General features: G+C 37.3%; 1 long non-coding RNA gene across 1 annotated transcript in view; it reads left to right on the top strand.

Moving 5' to 3' along the window:
- LOC139795518 (uncharacterized) overlaps positions 1-25,163 on the top strand; it is a 173,323-nt gene that overhangs the window by 76,289 nt on the left and 71,871 nt on the right. The window lies entirely within an intron of this gene.

Raw genomic sequence — 25,163 nt, 5'->3', positions numbered from 1 at the left:
AGTATTTGAGAGGCATGATATTATCACACTGAAATGCAGAATATTAAGAACCAGAAGAAACACTGTGGTTTCACCTTGTTTTCATGTTGTGGCAAATTCCAAGAAGAGTTTCTAGGTGGAAAGCCATGAAAACTGAAGCATGGCTTAGAGGCAGGAACTTAGAATTTCACGCTACCATCAGTAGTCGAACTGGGCAATTCATGTCTGTATGATCTATAGCATCTTCCCGTTAACTACATTCTAGCATCAAGTATTCTGAGCAACAAAACTGTGGTTTTCTTGAGTGTGTCTCATGACAATGGACTGTGTGAGAAGGAGGAGGGTTTCTCTAGCTGGAAGGATTCTGTAGAAAGCACGGACAATATATATTGTTTGTGACCTGATAGATACTTGTCTGTCTGCTGCAGTATTTAGGAGCTCCCATTTTGTTTGGAGGTAACATGTCTGTCTTTTGCCCCTTTTTCTTCAAGTGTAAAAAGAAACCTAAATTTACTTAGAGTTGTGGAAATCTCAGACTCTTCAATGAAATCCACGTTCCTCATTAAAATATTTCTGTGATGGTTGATAAAGTCTTAACATTGTGTGTCATTAAGGATCCTAGATCAGGAGGGAAAAAAAAGCATAGTATTCATATGCCATATTTTCTTAGTGGGAGGTGAAGTTTAAGTGAGGACACTTATTTTCACAGTGTGGAGGTGAAGTTGTAGCAATTAAAACTCTGATTTTTAAATATGTTGCCTCAGCAAGATAATAGAGTTACTGCAAAGCAGTGAGATAGGTGAGGTATCTTCTATTTCGTTTGCAGTGCCCATATAAATAGTGAGTTTACATTAACTCTCCTCTATCAGGAAGAGATGACGTAGTCATGAGGTAGAAGGAAACTAAAAGGAATGCCACCTCCAAAATCCAAGGCTCTGCATTATCTGAAAGCATGCCCTGAAGTTTAAACAAATCATAGTTTATTTAAAATTAGGATTAAAAAGCAGTTTTTTAAAATTGTGACAACCGAGCTAACACTTGTAAGTAGTTCTTCCTGGCTTGTTTAAACATTGTGTCCTATCCTTGATAGATTAACAGTTACAGAGCATGCTTAAATTGTCTAATTAATTTCAAAAGCAGTGTAGAATTGACTAGCAGGTAATTTAATCTAAAAATAATTAAAACTATTGAAATTATTACATTGTTGTTTAATTAATATTCGCTAATATTGTAATTTTCAGTCTAAATTATGCTGATTAAAGATTTCCCTCATAAATACCAATAAAATTAATTACAAATTAATTAAATTTGCTAAAAGATTCTCATAATGGACTTCCAGCTATTCTTGATTTTTGCAATAAATAAACAGAAGCATTATTAAGTGGTATATCTTCCTGGGGGAGATATTTAAACATGATATGCAGATATTGCAAATGGAAGGATTTCCCATGAAAATAGATATGCTTAATAGGAAAGGCTGTTTTTTCCTTCTAGTAAAAGGAAAAAAGAAAAGAGCTCAAAAGCTGCATTTTTCATGTCATTGTTTGGCAAGACAAAACGCTTTCCATTCTGTTCTGAGATTCCAGGAAGATTTGCTGACATGTGGCAGTTGTGCTTCCTTCCAATTCCAGTGCGTTGTGTGGTAAAGAGCATTTGTAGTAAAACTACACTTCAAAAGCAAGTCTGCTTTGTTATTCAGATGTCATAAGATTTGCAATAGTCATGAGAGTAATTTCTCGTGTTTAGGGGAGTGATGCCCATGAGTACCAACCTGCACTGCCAGTGCAGCAGTCCAGGTAGTTCTCTCCATCATCTCTCAAGATATTAAGATAGAACAGAAATGGTGGACCACATGTGAAAACCTGTGAAATTGCATCCTGCAAAAAACTTAATACTAAGCTTGGAAGTCTCTCTCTCTTTTTCCTTGGGCAGTAATAAACTTAGCATTTAATTATGGAAGTGGTAATTCACATGTGGGTAGATTTTGCCTCTTACGGACTTTTTAAAAGGATGTAAATGTGTTGTTTCAGTGCTTTAGGTAGAAAAAAAGACAAGAAGGAAAGACACAAATGTATAAAAGTGCTCTGATAGCAAAACCAGGAGCCGTAAGAGGTTGCCTGGTATAACAGTAGGTGACAGTGAATGTAAAGTTGCATCAATAACTTTACTCAGGTATTTCTCAACTGTCATAAGCCTCTAGTTCTAATTTATGTGTGCATTAGCTCCTGCAAAACAAGGAAAACCTGCAAGATTTCTATCTAGTGGAAATTCTGATTTTAATCACTGCTTCCAAACTCAAATCAGACAAAAGCTGCCAACTATCATGTTGAGATGAACACCTACAAATAAATTCAATTATATCAAAATATTTTATTGCTAAAAGAAATCAGCAGCTTGTTTCTATAAAACAGAGATGTTTTCTTTGTTTTTCTACAATCTCTTTCACATTCAGCTTCCTCCTTTTCATGGTGGTATGCCATGGAACTGGTAATAACACAGGTGATGAAAAGTGGTCAGACTTGTAATTCATCTCTAATTTGCAGCATGTTTTTCTCCTTCCTGAATTAATCACAGTAATTGTAAACTACACTTCCCATGATTGCCCTGCCATCCCAAAGCCGTTAAACTCATTTAAAGGGAGGCTTAGTTAAGAAACTGAAGGGTAGCTGGTTTAGTTGCTGAGTCTTGTGGCAGTTTTCAAGGCAATGACTTGAGCTACAGTCCCCAGGAGGCACTCTGGTAGTAGTCTTAGATGTATGTAATGTCAGGGTGAATTGTTAAAAGAATTATTTAGGTACTGTTCAAAAAATCAAAACGTTTGAGCTGTTGCTAAGCTGACCTGAAATGATAGTTCGAACACTGAAAATTCATTTACTGCATTCAATTGTGTAGCAAGTATGTTTGCTGTGTTACTTCTATTTTTAAATTTGTATATGTAGATGGATCCAGTAAGGTGGATTCTTACTGCTGGATTCTATAGTTGCTTGGCATGCAGAATTCCCACTGATGTTAGTGACAGCGTGGTCACAATATGCTTATGTTTTATTGAAAGGTTTTCCTGGACTTGATCTTGTGGTGTCAGTGCTCTCAGGGCCATGCCTAACTAATGAAATTTAGAAGAAAGTATTGTCCATTTAGTTTTGATTATATTCCCTATTTTGTCTAAAATACACCTTTAATTGCGCTATTTCTGGGGAGCTAATGAAGGGGAAAACTTGCTTCTGAAAAATTGAATCACAGCTGTAGTAGCAGATAAGGCTGACGTTCAGTTCTTAGAAAGAAGCAATCAATGTTGAATGTATCAGGTAAGTTCATTTCTCTTGCTCTGCTTTAATAGCTTATAAAGAAGATTGATTAAGTTCTTGTCTGATAGATCAATAATGGAATGAAACTGAGCTTTCCCTCCTTCAAGCATGGGTTTGGGATATGCTGGGGAATGTAGAAACCAAAGAGAAGTAACACTAACTTGAAAAAAATACCCTATACACTGGGCTTCTAATAAGCCCATTCATATTGCATTGCTTACACAGCATATGAGGCAATAGCCATAACTCATATGTGACCACAAATCTTGGTTTCTTTTTCCAAACCACTCAGCTATGTTCTTCATATCTTTATGCTTTGTAGGCTGGTGCAAAGCATGTGAGATTTTACAGAACCTGGGAAAACAGTTTTTGTGTTTGTATCCACAATGATGCAAGCTTGAAAGGAGCTGGCTTCAGGTTCTATCCAGACATAGTAATGGATGATTTTCCTGGTCTTTGTAAACTTTAGAAATTGTTTTAACCTTTGAAATACGGATTTTGAGAGAATAAGTTTCTGTGCAGGTTTCAGATGTCTCAACTTGCTTAGACTGGGAATGTCAAGAAGGTATCCGAGTAGCTCAGTTTCCCGCCAAACTGATGCGTTCATGTTGGTGTTTGAATCATATTGGTTTGATTTCTTTTTTCAGTGTAATATTTCACTCCCCCTTGCAGTGCTTTCCAGTGTTGCAAAAGAAATAATGTGAGGATTAAGGGTGTTGTGAACTATCAACTGTAGCATTTGTGACAGTAGAAATATCACTGATACAAGAAATAACAGAAGTAGCAAAACATCAGTATTTTATTAGCATATTCTAATATCTTATGTGGTGGCCCATGCATTTTATTTACTTTTGTGGTTGTCTTTTATGGTTGTGTCACACACTTCAACAGAGCCTGCAGATCTTGAACTGTGAGCTGCCATTACAAAGGAGATGCCCTTCGTTAGCGTAATGTGAGTGTGAGAGACTATTTCAGCAGTTCTCTCATTGAAATAACAAGAAAGCAAGTATGTTGCTTGTATTTGAACAAAAAGAGAGTCAACACATGTACTGTGGAGGCATCCAGGATGCTAATTGTCTGTAGACAGTGCTAACTATACAACTAACTGCACACTTCTCATTTTAGTTTTATATGTATACATGAACATTTTTTTTTCCTTTCAAGCATAGTTATTTTAGGAACTCTGTGCATGATACAAAACCCAGAGATGAAAGCTGGAAAAAGCACTGTGTTTTGCTTGTAAATTCCTGATGCATTGGTGCTGTTACTATAGTACATATTCAACTTCTATCTTATTGATTTATTATTGATTTTTGTTAATAGTGAAGTTTCTTGATACAATGTGACAAGACTGCTTGTATAAGCAATTTCAATTAGATTTCTAAATAACTGATTGTATAGACTGTCAACTTCTGCCTTTTCAAATTAACTTTCACATCAAGTCTTGAGTGTTCATCTCCATCAAGTAACTTTGGCCAGGCTTTTACCAGCCCTACAGTGACATACACACACTGAAAGAAAAGGATGCAGCAAAGGGATCCCCTACCAGGGACTCCCTAGAGAGTGTAACAAAAGCACCTCCTTGCAAAATGCATAGTTTATCTCTTGTTTCTACCAAGACAACAGCTTCTCTGTATGGGTGAGGAGAAAAGGGCCAGTAGTTGGTTCATGTACACTTTGCACTGGGAGTCCCACAAAGTAGTCATGTGCTATGATACTAGCTATTTTCAGTCCTTGGTGTTCTTTATTTGTTCATGCTTGTTATGCTAGGAAAATGATACGTAATACTGAGAAACCCCCTCTGCTATTGGTAAATTATTTTCTTATTTTGGTAGCAGAGTTACTGACAATTGGTTTTTCTTCCAACTTAGTGTCCTAAGCTTATCTTGCAACAGCCTTTTTCCTACATTCTTTGAAGAAAACCAAATTCATGGTTCCCTGGTTTTTCAATTTTAATTTTTTTAATTTTTTTTTTAATTTGAAATAGAGGATTGTGTTTCATGATTGTCTGCTATTAATTTTGTACACACTTTGGCTGCTTATTTTAAAAATTAAAATTGAGGATGATCGTAGGTAAACAATTTTATTTTTTTTTTTTTACTGTGCCAAATGGAAAAGTTGATCTTTACAGATATTCTGCATTACTAGGAAGGGATGGTACTCTACAAAAGTTTATTAAAAGAGTAAGAGTGGTCATATCCCAACTGTAGATTGTCAGTCATGGATTTGAATTTGTGTGTGACTGGAGTCTTAACCGTGAGACAAAACCATTGCGCATTACCCAGGTCCAAAATGGAATCTACTGATGCATAGCACAGTACTTTCATTATCACAGCATGCTTCTGTTACAATGTGTTAGATTCTTTTATTTTAAGGAAAATTACGCTTTATATTTCAGCCAAGTATTTGGACTCACTTAGAATAACATCTGTTGCACAGAAGTACAATTTTCAAAGTTATTTGCATTTTCACCAATCAAGTTTGGCTTCAGGAAAAAAAAAAATCGCAATTATACTATCAAGTGCATTGGATGCCCATGGGGCTACATAAATGCACAAAGGGAAATCCTTTGTAGGCTGTCAGAATGCAGGCTAACAGAATGTTAGAGGTTGGAAAGGACCTCAGAAGATCTAGTCCACCCCCCCTGCCCGAGCAGGATCACCTAGTGTATGTCACACAAGAATGTGTCTAGGCTGGTTTTGAATGTCTCCAGAGGAGGAGACTACAGCTTCACTGGGCAGCCTGTTCCAGTTCTGTCATCCTCACAGTGAAAAAGCTTTTTCCTTACGTTTATGTGGAACCTCCCATGCTCCAACTTGTACTTGTTGCCCCCTGTCCTATCATTGGACGTCACTGAGAAGAGCCTGGCTTCATCCTCCTGATGCTCACTCTTTATGTACTTATTAATAAGATTGTCCCTCAGTCTCTAAGCTGAAGAGACCCAGCTCCCTCAGCGTTTTGTTATGAGGGAGATGTTTCACTCCCTTGGTCTTCTCTGTGGCTCTGCACTGGACTCCTGCAAGGAGTCCCCTGTCCTTTTTGAACAGGGGGGTCCAGAAGTGTACACAATATGGCTCATGGTCATGCTCCTGTGCACCAGGAGCCCCAGGTCCCTGTCCTCTATGCTGCTCTCTAGCTGGTCAGTCCCTAACCTATCCTGCTACATGGGGTTGTTTTTTCCCATATGCAAGAATACACTTGCTTTGTATTTCATTAAATTTGCCCTGAAGTAGTGTGGTTTGGTAGAGTATGGAGTGAGATTATCAAGGTTGTGGTGCTCTGCTTTGAAGTGAGTGAGGTGTGACAAAGCAGTGATAAAGATGCACTGGACCTGACTTAGTCTACTCTGAAAGGAGCACAAAATGGAAAACTACAGCATGTCAGTTCTTATCTATCAGATCAGTAAGAACAGCCATGTTTAGGTTCCTCATCTTGATAAACTAAGTTGAAACACTTTAGTGTGGTTTTGAATTGGATGAGACCTGGTTGGAAGTGCTAGGTGTATTCACACCTGCTGTTGGCAGCTATTTTATTTTCAGTGAGGAATAAAGACATGCCTTCCCCTGCCTTTGGCATGAAGTCATCTACAACTGGAAGGAACTGTTCAGTTATGGTTGGTTAAAGGTACATTACAGTGTTATGTTCATAAATTCTCAGTGTAGATGCTCAAATCTGTGCAGCCCTTTGAGGTTGTAGACATGGAATCAGTGTATCTAGTTAAACTTAGTGAATCAAACATCTAATACTGTTTTTTCAGTTCATTGGTTCCCATACTGCCTTCTACTCACAAAAATAATTTATCTGCATTTATTTCTGTCATTGTTTGTGTGAGCCTTTGTGACTCTTTTTGAGCAACTGGAAAGTCCTTGGATTACTCACCATGGAGGGTGCCCAGAGTATCCAAGAATTCTTGCTCTGTCTGCTATTAATGTAGGAAACATGAAAGATGTTGTCTTGATGTTCCTAATGATGCTATGGCACTGCAGACTAAAGGGTGTAATGATATTTATTTTCTTTATAACTGGTGATATCCCAGACCATCTTGCAGGTGCAGGAGCCCTTAGTGTGACCTGAAGCTGAAGTGACAGCTTCAGGAAATGTTTCTCAGTTCCCATTGCATAGGCCAGCTTTTCCATCAAAATTTTGTGTGTCTGTCCTGGTGCTGAGCTAACTCAGGGTTGTGAACATGTGATTGATACTTTTTGCATTAGAAAGCAAATGCATCTGCTCAAAATAAATAGAACAGCTCTAACAAGAATCTGATCATTGAAATTTTGTCTGAAGTTTTTCAGTCAGTATACTAGCTGTGGTGTGAGTGTAGATTCTCTTTACACATAGTCATATGAGAAACAATTACTTGGAAAAAAAAATCTTGGAAGCAGTGAGAGATCACATTAAATGATGTGGTTTAACTTTGAAATCATTCAGAACTCTGTGAAGAACATCAAAGCATTTATAAGTTATCATTGCTTGGTTTACTGTTAATTAAAAATTGAAGTCAGATAGAAACTGGTCCTCAAAATTTTCAAGGAGTTCTTTTAATTTCAACTGTTTGTTTTTTCTTGCAAAATTTTTTTCTTAGAAGTCTTAGTTTGAATTAGATTAAGTATAAAGCTTTTTTTTTTTTATGACGTCCATTGTTCTCTTAATTGTGAATAGTTAATTTGGGGCAAAATCTAAATCGGACTGTTAGAAAAGTATCTGCAATTTGGTGAGAGCTTTACATACTTAATACCTCTTAACACTTTTCCCTTTAGAGGCATGACTGGAACTGTGTGGCTGTATTCTTCATCTCTGCAATGTTTTTTAATTTGGGATTTGGAATATTACACACACCCATACAGTTTTTTTATTGGAGAGACATCTATGATGAAGAGGGCACTTTGTTGGCTCAGGAAACATTTGCATATTCATCTTGCAGTTCAGTCTTAGAGGAGCCCCTGGCATGCTGGCAGACCACTCAGATATGGAGCCTGTGACGTTCTTGTAGACTCTAGAATTCAGTAATTGGCCAGATCTTATATTACATGGCCAAGTTCACTGTTTTGCAGATGTCTGGGGGATGTGACTTAGCTTCCTCAAAGTCATTTGTACCTGGGCACATTCTCAGGGACCTGTTACCTGTGCACCTGAACTGCTTGTGAGCTCAAGGCCCCGTTGTGCCTGCAGAACTGTGTTCCCACTGGCCACCCACTTCCTGGCTGCAGGAAACCTCTGAGCAGGGTGCTGCAGCATTGACACACAGGGGATTGCAGACCACAGTTAAAAATATCAAATGCTGAAGAATTAGGTGGGCACACACTTCAGAAACACAGATTAATACCTGTGATGTGCTCTCCTCTGAAACGCTTCCCTCATTTGTTGATGTAGTCTCTCTGAATGTATTAATAAAAAACCCCAAAGTTGTAAAACTACTACTCTCTTAACTACAATGAATAATGATCATGTGTTTAATTTTGGAGTAAATTATTTGTGAGGGACCCAGATCAGTATATGGAATGTAACCTAGCAATGTGCAGCACACCTCTGGTAATTACAATGTTCAGGTAAACTTTGTAAGTTAGAGAATTCTTTGTAGTACTAACACTGCTTTATTATTGAGAAAAGAAGCTTCAAAGAATCACCAATTGAGTTCATTTAAAGCAACCAAACCAACCAAAAAACACCAACAATAATAATAATAATAAAAATGAAAACCAAATCAAACCAAAACAAAAAAACCCTGATAAAATGTGAACTGGAAATCAAAGACTGGTTTGGCAAGGCAAGCACTAGAAACTCCCCAGTAAAGTGCTTCTATCATCTGCTTTCAAGCAACTTTGGGCAACTGTGGGTTCTGTTTTAAAAGCATCCATAGGTTAAGCTAAGCCCTACAACATAAGCCTTTGGCCACATTCATGTTTTAGTGAAATGAGATCTTTGCCATCTCGGAAAAGCCACAAGTTCAGCAATGCAGAGTATTAAGGGGTGTTTGTAACCTGCATGAGGCTTCCTGAAATGTATGCACATGTTTAACTTTATGCACTGCAAGTAATCCCATTGACTTCCATGACTTCATTTTTGCAAAATTCAGCTTATATGCAAGTCTTGACATTCCTGGTGCATCAAATGCTTGCTTTTAACAGTTTCTTTGAAAGCTAATAGAGCTGTACTTTGAACTTCATGGTTATAATTCCCTGTGTTTAGCTTGTGCAACCCCATGGATTCTAAAAATGATGGCCAGAGACTTACTGAAGTGAAGACAAAATGCTGAGAACAAGGAAAGAAACATGCCCTTTCTTCCTGGAAAAATCAGGCTTTTTTCTTTCCAGTAAATGCTGTAAGGGAGAATTAGTCTCAAATCCTCTAAGACTTGAGCCCAATTCTGCTGCCTTTTAATAAATTCCTTTTGGCTTTAATTGGAACAAGATTGGGCTTACTGTGTGATTTTGAAGTTTCATTACCTTATACTGATAAATAATTTCCTTATTTTAAACAATTAATCTTTACTGTATATATTCCTTTTCCTATCTTAAGCCTGATTCTGCACTCTTTCCATAAGCAAACACCTTCTGAGACTATTTGGAGATTTGCTTGTGTGAGCACAGCAGCAGGACTTGAGCTGTGAGACAGCGGATGCTTCAGATCAAGGGATAAAACTGACTTGTTACCTGGTACATGGTCTAGCAATATCTTTCTAAATATTGAAATGAAGTACTTACCAGTCCAGTGCTGTACTTACCATGTGGGCTATATCACAGCTATTTCTGAACCTGTGTCTGAGGCTACTTCATGCATTAAACACAAGAAAGTCAAAGGTGTGCATTACATTAAGATAACATTCTTTCAGGGTCATTGAAGGCATCTGGCTGTGCCTTGTATCTCAAACTGCATTCAAGACATTTATCTTGCAGCAACGTGTGGGTTTGTTTTGTTACCTAATCATAAAGTGGCATTTAAAAATTGTGCTTTCCTATTAGCTGATGGGGTCATCTAGCTGTATATGCAGCTGGCTGAGGCTGAAAAATACATGGCACCTTTGCAGCTGGGAAAGACTCAGCTGCAGCAGGAGATTGTGAGGACATTTGGTGTGTCTGGGATACCGGACATGCTCCCTTTTTCTGAAGGGGCTTTCTGTGGGAAACAGTTGGAAAAAAACATGTGCTGTCCACAGGATTGTCAAATGGGCTCGTGACCTGCTGGGCATTGATCCTGTTGTCCAGTATGTGTTTGACATCATCATCATCTTCTGTCACTAATCTGTTATTGCCATATTCAAAGCCCAGTTATTTGGACTTATTCGGAATATTAATTCTAGGAGAACCTTGTGTCCTGCTGAAGAGGCATTTTTCTGTTTCAGCCAACCTCAGTTAATATAAGGGAAATGAATCAAGATTATAAGTCCTGAAAGAAAAATGCTGTCTCAGGTCCCCATCATACACTTCCCCACTCCTTTTTAGGGTCATGAGTAGGAGACTGTGGTTACCATCACATTTCTGTCTTCACTTTAATCTACTGAAGTTACTTAAAATACAGAAAGGCAAAGTATCAATATTTCAGGAGGAGAGATATAGCATATGGGCCTTATAGCATTGAAGAACATGATTAGTGTTTGGAAACTAAAAGGGACAAGTAATCACAAGAAAAGCCTTCCTCGTTTTCTGAGCCGGTCCTCTTGTAATTTGTCAAAAGCTGATTTCCTTTTTCTAATAAGATATTAATAGGTGTGGCCTGTGGTCAAAGGTGCAGACGTCCATCTTGTGAGCAACAGTCTTGTGAAGAGTCTTGCGCAAGTTGTAAATGCAGATAGTGGGCAAAAAGTCTGAAATGCCCTTTCCTTTTCAGGGGTGGTCCTATCTGTCTCTGGGTGTGGGTGCCCTGGCACAGCAGTGTCACCCATGGTGCTTGGCTGTCCTTCTCTGACAGGTGATGGTTCTGAAGGAAGGAAGAAGGGAAGGATGCAAATGTTTACCTGGCAAGAGGGAAGAAGGGTTTGAGAGAGGCCAGAAATATATATACAGGCCTCTGTATATATAGGGCACTGAGATGTGCCCCTGTGTGCTGCATGCAGAGTGCTGGGGATTCAAACCCAGATGATAAGTATGGGATGCAAGTGAGATTTTAAAATGACAAGTTTTAAAGTACCTTTATAAATTCATAGTAATCTGTCATGGAAAGGGGCGATTTCATTTGAGAATTCTCTGTTTAGCAAAATGGTATAGTTTTTTGGAAAGCTTTAAAATAGGCGATGTTAGAGTTTAGAGCCTTTTAAGATCCTCTTATCTGTGGTTTTGAGATGCATACAGTAGTAATTTTATTCCTGAAGCTTGCACATTTTAGCAACACTAGCTTTTAATTCATTATACGGCAGTATAGAGCTGTTGAGAGAGACATAGCAGCTTGATTCATTTGAAATCCTAGGACAAATAGGCTTTAAAAAGCAAATGCATTCATTCTGACACTAATTATGTGTCTTTCCCACATGTCGTAGTATCTTGTGTCACAAATTGCTCTCATTTGCTACTCAGTGCAAAATGTCTGAGAGACGAGTGCAAAAGGTTATGCTTTAACCAGGTGTAGGACAGGTCTAAAACCTGTGGAGTGTCTGGGAGCCAAACAAAACAGGAAACGTCACACCAAAGGGATTAAAAAAAAAAAATCTTTCAACAGGTATTAATTTTTGGTAGATTTTAGGTAGAAGTGCAGCTTTGCAGAGTGCAAAATAGGCTGCAACATGCCCAGCAAAGAAAAATAAGCACCAAGGCCTTACCTGTTCTGTTTGAGTGAGGTTCTTTGGGCTGTAGACTCCTAACAGTGTGCATCTTTTCATGTAAGACACTGGTGACCTGAAGAGTGTCTTTTAGCAATATGTTGTTTTTTCCAAAGAAACTGTAGGAGCTACACTGAATGAAAATATGCATTTCCCTATATGTGAATGCAAAGGATTTAATGTATTTAAATGAATTAGAGGAATCTTGTGTTACTGAGTCAGTGCTTGTTGCCAGGTAATGGACAAGCCTGGTATTGCTCTTCTGTAACTAATCCTGTGGTAGTGTCACAGGTTATTTGGTGCCAACTGGTGTTTCTCTTCTCCTCAGGAAAGAGCATCTTTTCCAGCTCAAAGTAAAACTCTGAGAAATTAGGTGACAAAAAAAGAGCAAAAAGAAATCACTGAAAATGACGATTGTTTGTTTTTCATTTTGCACGAACTGCCTCCATGTTTCCTGTGTTAAGCAGAGGCATCCTCATTATGTTAAAGAGTTTTAAGCAGCAAATGCCTTTTCACCTGTGCTGCAGCATTCAAACCTGGCATGCTTTACACGTAATGCAGTTTGACAGTTCATTTGAAATAAATGTGCCGATAACCCTTAAAAGTGGTAATAAAATACTCTTTGCTCTACTGTACAGATGATTAATACCACTAAAGTAATTAAATTCCATTAGGCTGGGGTTCACATACCCAAGGAATTGGTGCCAGGATTTAGCAGATCTCTGGTGAGGACAAAAGACTAATGCCTTTTAAAGCCATGTTTCACAAGTAAAATCCCAGGAAAGTCTATATTAACTTAGGACATCTGCTTGTTGTGATTGTTTGAGCTATTGATGCATTGGATCATTAGCAGGGTAGTGTGAACTACTGTTTTCCTGTTGACAAGGATCTCTCACCAGGAGCTGTTAGCTTTCTGCAAAGGGAGAAAAAGCAGAGCAGGGCAGCCAAGCTGGGGCTTGTGCTTGGGCTTTGACTTAGAGAATTATTGCTAACTGTATAGTCTCTGATGGTAGGAAACAGCATTTTGCCCCCAGCCATTTTTCCCAAGATCAGAGCCAAAGTAACTCTGTCTCCTGCTGTTTTGTAGCTGTAGATTCTTAAAGACTGGCATTATTGTAGTCGATGAACAGTTTGCCCCCTTTCAGATGGCTGCAGTAATGACCCACAGGGGAGGCAGTGGTTAGGCAATGCTGACAATGTGACCAGGTGCTGCAACATAAGCATTTCATTAAATATTGAAGCAATGGTTTCCAGTTACAGTGGCAAAAAGGAAATTTGGTCTATGTCCAAATATGTGGCTATTTTTTTTTCTTTCAACCTCTTCTAATCACATTATTTTTTGCATGACCTTTCTCCTGCTAATTAGCTGCTGCCTTGAAAAGCATTGTGGGTAATATATCTAAGGTAATTCAACATTCCACTTCACACACTGGTAATAATTCTTAATGTATGAATGATTTATTTACTGCATATTTTTTGGTGATCTTAAACTATGCAAACCACAAAAAAGGCCCCATTTTTATTATTACTGTACTTCAGATCAACCAAAAAAAAAAAAAAAAAAAAAATTTGAAAGAAGTTGGGTTTCTGTTTGAAAGCAAGAAAGCAAGAAAAGATGTGCAGTACAACCTGTATCATTTCAATGCAAGCTATTGTTAATTTGTAGGAAGGGGTGAGTGCAGTGGGTGTTGTCAGGAGGTGCAAAAGGGGTCTTACAGGCTCATTCCTGTGCTCAGTACCTGGTAGTACTTACTCCTTGTGAGTGTTGTACCAGGGGTTACTTTGTGATCAGGATAGAGAGTATGAGAAGATGTACAAGTATTCCTGCTGGTACTCACTTATGCCCATAGATCTGAGGCTAGGATTGAAAATCACCTTTGGCTAAAACCCAAGAAAATTTTAAGCTCTAAAAGCATAGTCACCTTTGAATGTTGAAGCACATTTTGAAAACGTGAATTATCAAAACAGCGTCAAAAAAGTGCACGTTTCTCTGTGGTGTGCATAAACAAACACGCACACACTGGTGCGCATGTCCCAAGTTTTTTTTTTTAATTTATTTTTTAAAGAAGGGAGAAATGCTTCAGAAAAAATGGTTCTGAGGGTTTTTATTTTTTCATGTTTATGCAATCAATTTCATAAATTTATAAGAAAAAATTAAGAACATTCTTTTAATCTGAATTTATGATGTGATGCAATACACAACTGAGTAGTACAACTGTGCTTTATTCAGTATATCTGTAACATTTTCTAAGCAGGTTGGCTTTTTTCGTTATACTGCCTTTGTCATTATTGATTATTTTTTATGAAATTATACATATCATTAAATGACTTGAAGGTGCAATAATTTTATTCTTTTAATACATTGCATACTCTTTTCTGTTCTTCGCCCTGTACTAAATATATTTCTGTTCTGTATAAGCTGTTTCTATAAACATAGTCCTGCAATGTCAAAGCTTTTTTTCATAGCTTAAAAATGGTTTACAAAGATGCAGGTGCACAAACAGAAAAATCATTTCAGAAAAAAAAAAATCATATTGCTCTACTAAGACCTGTGTTTTCCATATGCACTGTTGGAGATTTGGGTAACCAGGTCCTGTTAAAAGTAACAGACATTTGTAGTCTAATTTCAAGACTTCCTGTGGTGAGAGAATATTTTTCTCTCAGTAAAAGTGTTTAAATAATTTTAAGAATCATGGTTTGTTTTCTTTTTGCTTTCCTTGAAAGAATCTTTTTTCTTGTTTTTTTTCTTTTAAAGTTTTTGTTTGTTTTTTTAAGAGAAGAAAACTAGTATTTAAAAAGGGCAGGGAAAGGAGAGATTGCAGTATGCGTGTGTGTGTTTGTATAGCAAAAGGGGAAATGTCATAGCAGCTTTGTTTTAGTCCATCAGTTCTTTCTTCATTATACTGTTTAGCTAGTGGTGTGATGCTGAAATCTGGCTATAGTCATAAGAAGGAAAGGCTGCAAGTGGTTAGAGCTTCAGGATAATGAAGTGCACAAGGCAGCATCTTCTATGCTATTGGAAAGAGCAGGAAAAAAACTGGTAGTGTATTAAAATGTTTACAGTATAGCAATATTATGCTTGTGAAATTGCTATGATTATGTATCTTAAAATATGCCCTTTTGAGAACTGGCCTAGTTCTTCACTTAAAAGAGCAAGCTAAAATTGGGTAAGTGTCAACAGTCAAATCAACAGTTATTTCAGTAAAAGATCCTTTTTAACTACAGAGATTCAAGAATCTCAGAGACAATGGGATTTGCAGAGGCTGAATTACAAGAGCCGATGAGTCCACAGATGCAGAATGCTCACAGTGGAAAATTTATTATGGGATGTAAAATGTAGGGTTCGATTCTTGCAGCAGGTCTTCTATGACAGCTGTAGAGGTTTTATATCCCTAACATAGAACCAAATAAATTTCAGGTGTTATTCATGTATTTATTTTTTATGTACTTTTTTTTATTATGCTATTTTATATTATTTCAGATTTTGTATTCTAATTTTTTTTGATGATTCAGAGCAAGAATTAAGTTTCACAACAGTTTGTCCCCCTACCCCCTGTGTCCCAGTCCATTCTGAACTGAGCCAGATTTGAGTTTTCCTTGACAATCATAACCTGACAGACACTAAATTCTGATTCATTGCATCACAGCAATGTAATTCTCTTGAAAACAGTTACATGACTAAAATGAGTAACACTAGCTGTGATTCTTAGCCAAACTTATAGAGTGTGTGTGATTTGCTGTAGGTTGCTCCTTGAAACAATTTATGAAATGCATAGATGCAATATTCTCAGTTACTGCTCAGTAGCCAGAGGACTTCTTTCTGCCACTCCATCAGTGAAGAAATGTTCTAATACATATGTATATATTAACATTTATATTCATATTTTTAACTCCCCAGAAAGGTGGCAAGAAATGGAAAATAAGTCAGCTTATATGTGAACCAGGTGCTCTTATTAGTGTTATTTTTGTAAAGATATTGTCAGGTCAGCAGAGGGACTTCAGATACTGTGTGCATATTGTAGAAATGCTTTTGGCTGATCTACTGAAAACAGTGGCAACTTCCTCATCAAAATAAATCATCATATCTACCCCCATAAGAACAAGGCAAGTTGATCTGCTTGACTTATAACCAATGGCTTTTGCTCTTGAGCCCTGCTAACTCAAGCATTATTGCTAGATCAAGAGGAGGATTTAAGTTGGTATTTTCTATTAATCTGTAGAAAATTTACTAGCCTTAAATGGGTGTCCATATTAATGGGGCAGCTTTGTTATCTCTTTCTTTTGTGGATCTTAAGTTTTTACAAGCCATTACCAAGGTATTTGCACAGTAATGGATCAATCACCACCCCGTCCACCTGCTCAGAATTATCTATCCTTTTAATATATTATTAATGTCTTTGATTTGCGGAGTGGAAGACTGCAAAGGCTATTTGTATCTGTGTTGTACGCTGAGAAAATCTAAAAATAAATGGCTTTATAGAGAGGCATTCCCCGTGAGCAAAAATTTTTCATCTTGCTGGATTCAAGAAACAAACAAACAGACAAAAAATTAAATTGAGGACTTGAAGGACCAGAACTATTTCTATAGTAGTTAAAAAAAGAGAGAGAGAGAGAGAAGAGGAGGGGGCAGTGAAGACTAAGAGTACTATAAAATGCTGAAGCCTCATCTTGATTTTAACGCCTCACCTTGCGTTCGTGTGCCTTTTTAGCTCTCCTGTAATAAACTTTCAACATTGATGAGTTATGGATGCAGAGAAACCAAGGGGCTGTTTTTTGTCTCAGGGTGCACGTTTGCTGCTTTGCCATTCTTTTACATTTTCATTCTTCATGCTGATGAGTCAGTACAGATTTATATTACCATGTTATTATGGATAGTATAGACGGAGTCTCCTTGAAAGTAATGGCATGTGATTGCTTACCCCATTACTTTCAATGGGACTAAGTCTGTGTCATCCTTAGGGACTCTATCCCATTGAAAGTAATAGTCTGAGACTGCCCACATCGTTACTGTGCTTTAAATTGGATTGAATTTATACTGACTGTAGAGGCCTGCCACAAAAAGTCTCATTTTTAAGACATAAAGTTGATAAAAGTTTTTTGCCAGTGGATGGAAAGTTTAACGGAGTGTTTGAAAGTATGTTTATAGTATTAAAAATACTGTTTTACGTTGGTCGTAGTCCTTAGTGTTTGACCTTAACAGTCAAAGAAACCCCTACAGTAAGATATTTAAAGGAGAATTTTTACTTCAACTGTCCTGTAATGATTTCTTGTATGTTTTAATTTTCTGCCTTTTAAGAAGAATTATGTTTTATTTTAATGACTTCTGTATTAGAGTCAATGGTGCTGTATTACTTTCTTACACATTTTAATAATTGTATTTTAGAGATGTAAAAATTACTGTGTATTATTTTAAGAGAAATTATTTATTGCCATTTCTAATAATGAAAAAGATACTGTCCTTTCTTTAAGTGGGAAATATCCTTTACTGGAGCAGTGTCCCTTTATCCTATTGCTATAGAAACTCTCTGTAGAAAAAAAATTATCAGTTAATGTAAAAATAAAGTCATACTCATATTATGGCCCTCCCTCTGATGCCAGCATGTCTGTAAAATATATTTAGAACAAGAGCTTTACTTCTACACTTACTAATGTTAGGTGCTAATGTTCCCTTAGAAAATCAAAGTGCATTTTTTATACTTTTACATTGCCATGAAATGCAACCAGATAAAATGAAATCCATTCCAGAAAGATTAATGTTACAATGATAATGCACTGGAAAAAAACAAGAGACTAAACCCCTGGTTTTTCTTAAAGCCTTGATCAGTCCTAAGAAAAGGAAATGTTGACTGATGAAATGAGCAAATTTAGCATAGGAATCAAAAAAGTATATGTGTGTCCTTCCCACAGATGTGCATACAGTGTAATAGAAATGACACATGCATATCTCAACTATATATTCTGCCCACTTCCACTAAACACAAGCTGTAGAATAAATACACTGTACGCACCCTATTTAATCTATAATGCATCATACAACATCATATGAGAAATGCACCTTTCTTTTGAGGTAATCACCATGACATAATTTATTTCAAAAGAGATCACAGCGCCACAGCTGTTACTAGTGATTTAGTAATTGAATCATCAGCAGCATTTTATACATACTCATATTTATTAAATCCCTTCAGAAGCATTAGAACACATTTCAGTCCTATGGAATGGATGAAAAACATGTCTTTAAAGGGGCAGTATAGACTTTGTTTTATGTTTATTGGAGACTGCAGTATGGTCAGATGTCATAGCCAGTCACAACTTGCTGTAACTCAAGCAAATAAAACATGCATATAGCCCTCTACCCACAGCATAATATACCTTCTTTAATCATCATCGTTATTGTAATATTCCCCCATGTCACTTTATGTAATGATCTGAGCATGTATACGTGTACATGGGTAATATGCAGGTATATATTTTTAATATGTGTGCTCATGTGTTTGTATCCCTCAATTTATTTAATATTTACACTGCATCAAGAATGTGGTAATATATTTTCCCTGTATTACTTCAGCAACATCTAGATTTTTAAACTAAAGTGAAGGGTAAGTGTCTTATGTGCAGTGCATATGTGAAGAACTGTTTCCTGCTGTGGATTCTTATGTGGCAGGAGCATAACTGACAAGTAACTGGTTTAAGATGATGGTTTCAGTAAAACGTATATATTTTTACAGTAGGATTGTTGCTCTAGCTTCCCTCTGAATATGTGAGATGGAAGGATTTAGGTAACCTCATTTATCAAATGAGTTGATAATAGCCAAGGAATTAATATGTCCTCTTCTTCAAAGTGTATCATGTGGTTAAAGAAAACATATTCTTTCTCATTATGGAAGCTCCTTGCCTTACATTTTTATGCATGTTGCATTTTAAAGAAATATTTTATATGTGTGCATGGAGTAAGGCCAAATTCCACCCAGCTGGCTGTTCTGAATTAGGTGATTATTTATCAACGCTGTGGCAGAAAGGGATCTAAAGGAGGAATTTGAGAGTGGAAACTGTGGTCTTGCAATCTGGAAGTTGTCATAGCTATCAGGGCTATAGAGGCTGTCTGTGATGCATTAAAATGTGAGTAGATGGATGGGGAAGAGGCAGAGTTGTGAAGTTCCATCAAAGAAAGGGCAAAATGCTTTAATTTCTGGTGATGATGCCAGGGAAGCTGCTGGAGTGATTCAGATAAAGTCTTAATGAGTTCATAATGATGGATAAGAAACATGATCTCAAATGCCATGCTTGAGATTTGTTTCCAGAGTTTGTAAGTACACTGGGATTGGGTAAGACCAGCTCAGAGATGCTGGAAACCATTGTGTTGACCTGAGCCCTGTGGAACTGCAGAAGTGGCAGACCTGTTCAGTGATTTCACATTTCGGATACCTAGTTTGGATGCTCTCAAAAGATGCCATTTTCATGCAAGTAATGAACCCTCCTCAAAATTCAGGGGCAGCAATAGCCTTTTTGATTGTGCCCCTAAAATTTGTGGTGTGTAAAATGAATAGCCACGTTAAAAAGGTTTAAATCAATAATCCATATATTGAGACTGAGGACTTGAAATTTAAATTTCAGTTCAGAAGGAAATACTGTTATTGTACAGACTTACATGCTTGTGTATGCATACGTATCAACTTACACACAGATATATCATTTCAGAGACAAAAAAATTGGTTTCTTCCCTATATGTGTTATAACTTCGCTTACTCTCAGAAACTCTTCTCAGAGGGCCAACTGCTTCTTTCACACTCTCCCTATAAACAGCAGCTGTTTCCCTAAATACATGAGGACCTGTGGGGCCAAATCTTGCAGTTCTAGTAAGGTACATCTTTACTTTGAGTGTAGTCAGTTTTGAAACGAATGGCCCAAGAAGAAAAAAAAAAATTCTGCAGAGAACCCATGTCTGTGGTCAGAATGTTTCTCACAGAAAGAAGCCTTTCTTTTTGTCAACAGTCTTTTTTTTCGTAATGATGGATCCCAAGAAGTGCACTGGAAGGGTGAGAGGGAGATGGTTAATGCAGGGTCCTCTCCTGAGTGTTAACTCTTTTTAGGACATTAGGACTTGCCCTTTAGGACAAATGTGTGCTGTGCTCACAGATGATACTGTCATAAGCAGCAGGTGAAAGGATAAATGTCTGTCCTCAGGTTTCTGTGGTTCTGAGGATGTGAATGTCTCAGAGCTGCTGCCTCTGCTGAGCCCCTACACCCAGTTTTGCAGGCTGGGTTTATGGGAGCCTCTCCTACAGGCACTGTGGGCACCTTTTGTCTCCAGCCTATGTCCTGCATTGGACATGTGGTGTCCAGAAATATTAGTTTCCTAATCTGGCTGCTTTATATACACTGTACCTTTATGCTTTCTCTCCTCCCTGAAAGCAGCTGAAAAGACCAAGTGTGAGGACAATCAGCACTCACAATTAGCATCGAAAGGTTCCCTGAATTGTATCCCGCAGCAGCAGTGCATCCTAACTGTTAAAATTGTAAGATGGCAAAAACTGTTGCAAAAAAAATAACCATGCATGGTCTTTACTTCTAGGGTTTTAACTTCTAACACTACAGTTACCATATGACATAAGCCAGAAATGTGCAATCAGCATTTTAATTTGTTGTGGTGATTGTGACAAACATGAGATAGGTACAGCGGAATCAAACTGCTGTTCTGTATGTATTTTATATGTATTATATAACTATTTATAAAACCTTTGCATTTTCAAGGCAGGTGTTACCTTTAACTTATTACTAGATAGAAAGCAGACTTATTTTTGTACACACAGGATATATTAAACTTAACTCTGTAATTGCTAGCAATATATGAACTCATTATATTACATCTTAGTACAGTTAGCAGCAGCTGTTATGGTGTTAATGGCAGCTGGCAGAAAATGACATATAGCATATAATACATTTAACATGGATTTAATAATAATAACAAAACCCCCACATTTTTTCTGAATCAATATCCATATTAAATTGTAAAATATCATAGTTATTTTATCAGTATGATACCTTGAGGACTCGCTTTCACTAGGAACACTTTGACATGAAAGGTTCTACCTTAAATAACTGCACTCTTTATGTATTATAATAATTTTACAGCACATTTTGAACCACTTTGAAAGTAGCAGTTCTAAGATTTTTCAAGACTTTGTGATAACATGGAAAAAAAAAAAACTCTCGAAGTGGGGGTTTTGCTTGTTTTCTTTTTCCTCTTGGCATACTAAAATATGACTGGCTAATGACGTATTTTAATGGACTGGGAAAACATATCCCAACCTTCATTTACCCTGTGATGGGGTAATAAGATAAGAGGCCTGACAGAAAGATTAGCCAAGAAGGAATCTTCTCTCTGCCCTACCTACTCTTGAAAGATATTGGAAGTAAAGGCCTCTTCCCTCAGATCTTTTTTCTTATAGGAAGTCCCCCTAAAATCTATATTGAAAAGCCTTTGCTGATTTGAACTACTAAATGCATATATATTATTGCTATATGTCTTGTAAATTCAAGCTCAAATTTACACTGCATGCTGTGGTTTTTTGGGGGAGGTTTTAAAAAAACTCAACAATTTAGAAAATCCTAAAAGGAGAAGAATTGCTATAGAAAAATTATACAATTATTATCACTTCATAAGAGTGTATTTGCTTTGAGAAAGGGAGTATAGATTTTTCTGAAAATACTCTATTAACTGTTGAAGGTCCAGAAGCTGTCAGTCATATGTATCAGCAGAAAGTAACCATGAAGAAGCTCAGGCCACAGTGCAGGATGGTATTGAAGAATGCCCAAACAGTATGTTTGTTTGGAAGGAGTATTAAAGTTTAGCAATGCTTTTTAGGTATTTGCTTAACATTTAGATCTTGTATATGAATAAGTGAAATGTAAATACTTGAAATCCTCTCTTAAGGTGGGAAGATATTTGTAAGGAAACATTATTTAGAAAAAAAAAAAGCCCAAATATTTAATGTTTTTGCAGTGTCTGTCTTGCAGAAGTTACAAGAAATTGTTTATATTTCACTAGAATGATTACTTGGTCCCTCAGCTGAAATATTTTAATTTTTTCTCTCTCTCTCTTTTTTTTTTTTTTTTTTTTTTTTATTATTAATTTCTCTTTATCTCTTCTTACCCATATCCTTGAGGTATTTGAACCAGCTGTGAAGTGATGGGTGTTGTTGCCCTGAATGTGGCAAGATTTGTGGCTTTTCTAATAAGTTGTGACAGTATGTTCCACACCCATGGCCCTTCTGCTAAAAAATCTGGGTTTCCTATTCTTTACAGGCATCACTGTTGTTGCTTTAAATTTTTATTATGACTCATGGTAGCATTTGCATTGTTGGAAATCCAAACATTAAAAAATCATGAGGTAGGGCTGCAAATAACCTGAGGTTTTTTTTTTTTTTTCTTTTGGTGCATGAATACATTGGTGCTGGGTTTTTTTCTTCATTTTTTTAGCCTTCTGAAACACATAGTTTCAGACACATATACATTCAGTTTTTCTGTGTAACCAAGAGCACTGAAAATTTTCCACCTTTGCATCACTTTTAAAATAAAATTGTAATTTCTTTACAATGGTTCCAGCAACAAAATATAGATCAATGTGATATTTTGCTGAAGGACACCAGCTGGGTCCTGACCATGCTCAAGCTAACCAAGTGCAAGTCATGTCTGAGCCAGGGTGGTGTATGACTGTGCTTGGTGAAGTACTGAACCCAAGCTAATAAACTGGTCAGTCTGCCACAAGACAGGCAATGATACCCCAGGGAAAACTGGAAATACTGGGAAGGCCAAGGTTTACTCACAGGAGTTTACACGGATGCGTTTATTAGGAGAGGTCCTGCTTGGAAAGGGCACGTCTTCTCTGCTGCAGGCTCAGCCTGACATTGTGGCAGGCCACGAAGATCAAGGGCAAACACAGATTTTGAATAGCTCCTCAGAGGAGATCTGGGATGCTACATTCATACCAGCTTGTCCTCTGAGCAGGCAGGCTGCCACGTTTAGTACAAGCTGGAGCTTTTTCCATATGAAGAAGTTTTCAGTGACATAAAGTCATATCATCAGAATTAAAAAAAATGGTCCTTGCCAGAGACTGAGGGGTTCAGTTTGGCTTCTGCTAAGACAGATTTTTTAACTATGTTTTAATTAGCTTAGTACATGTTTTCATTTATCATATTGTGCTGGGTACATCTAGTATTAGAGAACTGAAGAACATGATGTGAAATTGCACTTAGGTTAAAACAATGAAAAGCTAATTAGATGAAATAACTATACTGTATTAATATTTATGTGTTATATAGGTTATGGAAGTTGGGTTAATCTAAAATGGTGCTTAATGGAACTGTGAGTGCTGTCTGACTCTTTCAAATGCTGTATAGGGGATCAGCAAGGTATTTTGCTGGAAATCCAGGAAATCTGCATTAAAGCATGATGCTTCCTGCTGAAAGATATCCTATAAAGGATGGGGTGAAATATCCAGTACTTGAGTGCCACTCCCTGTTACTTACATGGGAATGCCACCTTCTGCCTGTTCCAGTTCACTTGCAAAAGACTTTGTCAGTCTTTTTTTTTAATTTTGGCCCATGAATACAATACTAACAGAATACCGGGCTGGGGATTAAGACAACTCTAGAGAAGTGCAGATCACTGAAGACAGTAGGAGTTTGGGTTTTAGCAGCAGTGAGAGCGGAATTAGTGGGGCAGTGAGGAGAGATCATCTCCATATATTTACTGGATGGAGTGTAACTGGTGCCTGTGAAGTTACATGAGGCAAGAATTTGTCCCACTCTGACCTCTTGTGCAGATGCGCATGCTCATTCTACCCGGAAACATTGAGCTCTCTACAGCTCTGCCTCTCACTGTATGGATAAACCCCCATCACTGGTATGCCAAGGGTTCACCTGTCCTCAAAGGCTGCAGTTCTGCACAGGCAATGGCAGTTCTGCCAGCTTCACTGATCTCTATGAATACATAGACTTTTTGACAATTAAATATCAAAGTTTGTTGGTGTTCCCAACTTTGTCTTGGGATGAGCGATCACATGACTGGCTCTTCCTATCACAGAAATCAAACTGGCAAGGCAGGATTTTTTTTTTAATATTTATTTATTTATTTTGCCCCTCCCCCCTCCCCCCCATTCTGTATCCCATACTAATGCCTTCTCTGCCTTGGCATAGTCCATATAGAAAACTTTTGAGTGTGGAGGAGATCATGTTTAGGTGAGCTGTGACCCAGTTTAATCTTCTAGCAATAAAAGGTATTCCCAGTCACAGGTTACATGGCTCCTTTGTTTGAATTCTTAGGGCTGAGGGGTTTTTGCTGTGTTGTTAGTCTGGTTTTGTTTTTATATAGATATATTCTCCCAGATTGCAAAAGGCTGAACTGATAATTTTTTCCAAATATCTTTAACCCAGCAGTTGTTCTATTCATCTTCAGAAGAAAAGTACTGGAGGTCATCTCCAGATTTCCTTTACACCCTGTGACCATCTTGTTCCTGAGAATTCAAATTTAAAAAGAATAAAAAAGATATTTGCTTTTTCTTGTTTTGACGATGTAATTCTGACCCTTGAAATGGGGGCATTTCTGTAACTAAGTGATAGGAGCCTGACTTCAGAATTTTTCACTTGCTTGTAAGAATGAAGCTTTTGATAGTTCTAGTTAGGCAGACACTAAGTATGTTTATATATAAATGGATTCATTGCTATTCATGTTTTCAGATTCTTGAACATTTTTAAAAGATGTTCTGCAATATTGCTTTGAAGAAATAGCACTCTCAATGAAAATGTTGAAGCTATAAATGGAGATAATCTTCCACAGTTCTTGTTTGAAAAGCACAGAGAAAAGGACACTGTGTAAATGCAAGTATGTCTCAGACCTTTGGACTGCTTCACAGCTCAGAAACCTTTACCTTTCTGTAACACAGCAGCAGTGGTTTGGAAGGGTATTTTAATTTTTGGCATGCACATCATCACACCATGTGAGGATAAAGAAGATTTAGATCTTAACTATTATATTCTAAACAGGCTACCGGTATGTTTTTGTGAATCGGGTGCATTTTGAATTGTCTGCCTGCCAACACATATTTCAAGCATGTATTATATTTCACTGAC

The sequence above is a fragment of the Heliangelus exortis genome, chromosome 3 (assembly GCF_036169615.1).
Source record: "Heliangelus exortis chromosome 3, bHelExo1.hap1, whole genome shotgun sequence".
Lineage (NCBI taxonomy): Eukaryota > Metazoa > Chordata > Aves > Apodiformes > Trochilidae > Heliangelus > Heliangelus exortis.
Note: the sequence above shows the minus strand (reverse complement) of the source record. Positions and strands in the feature narration are given on the sequence as shown.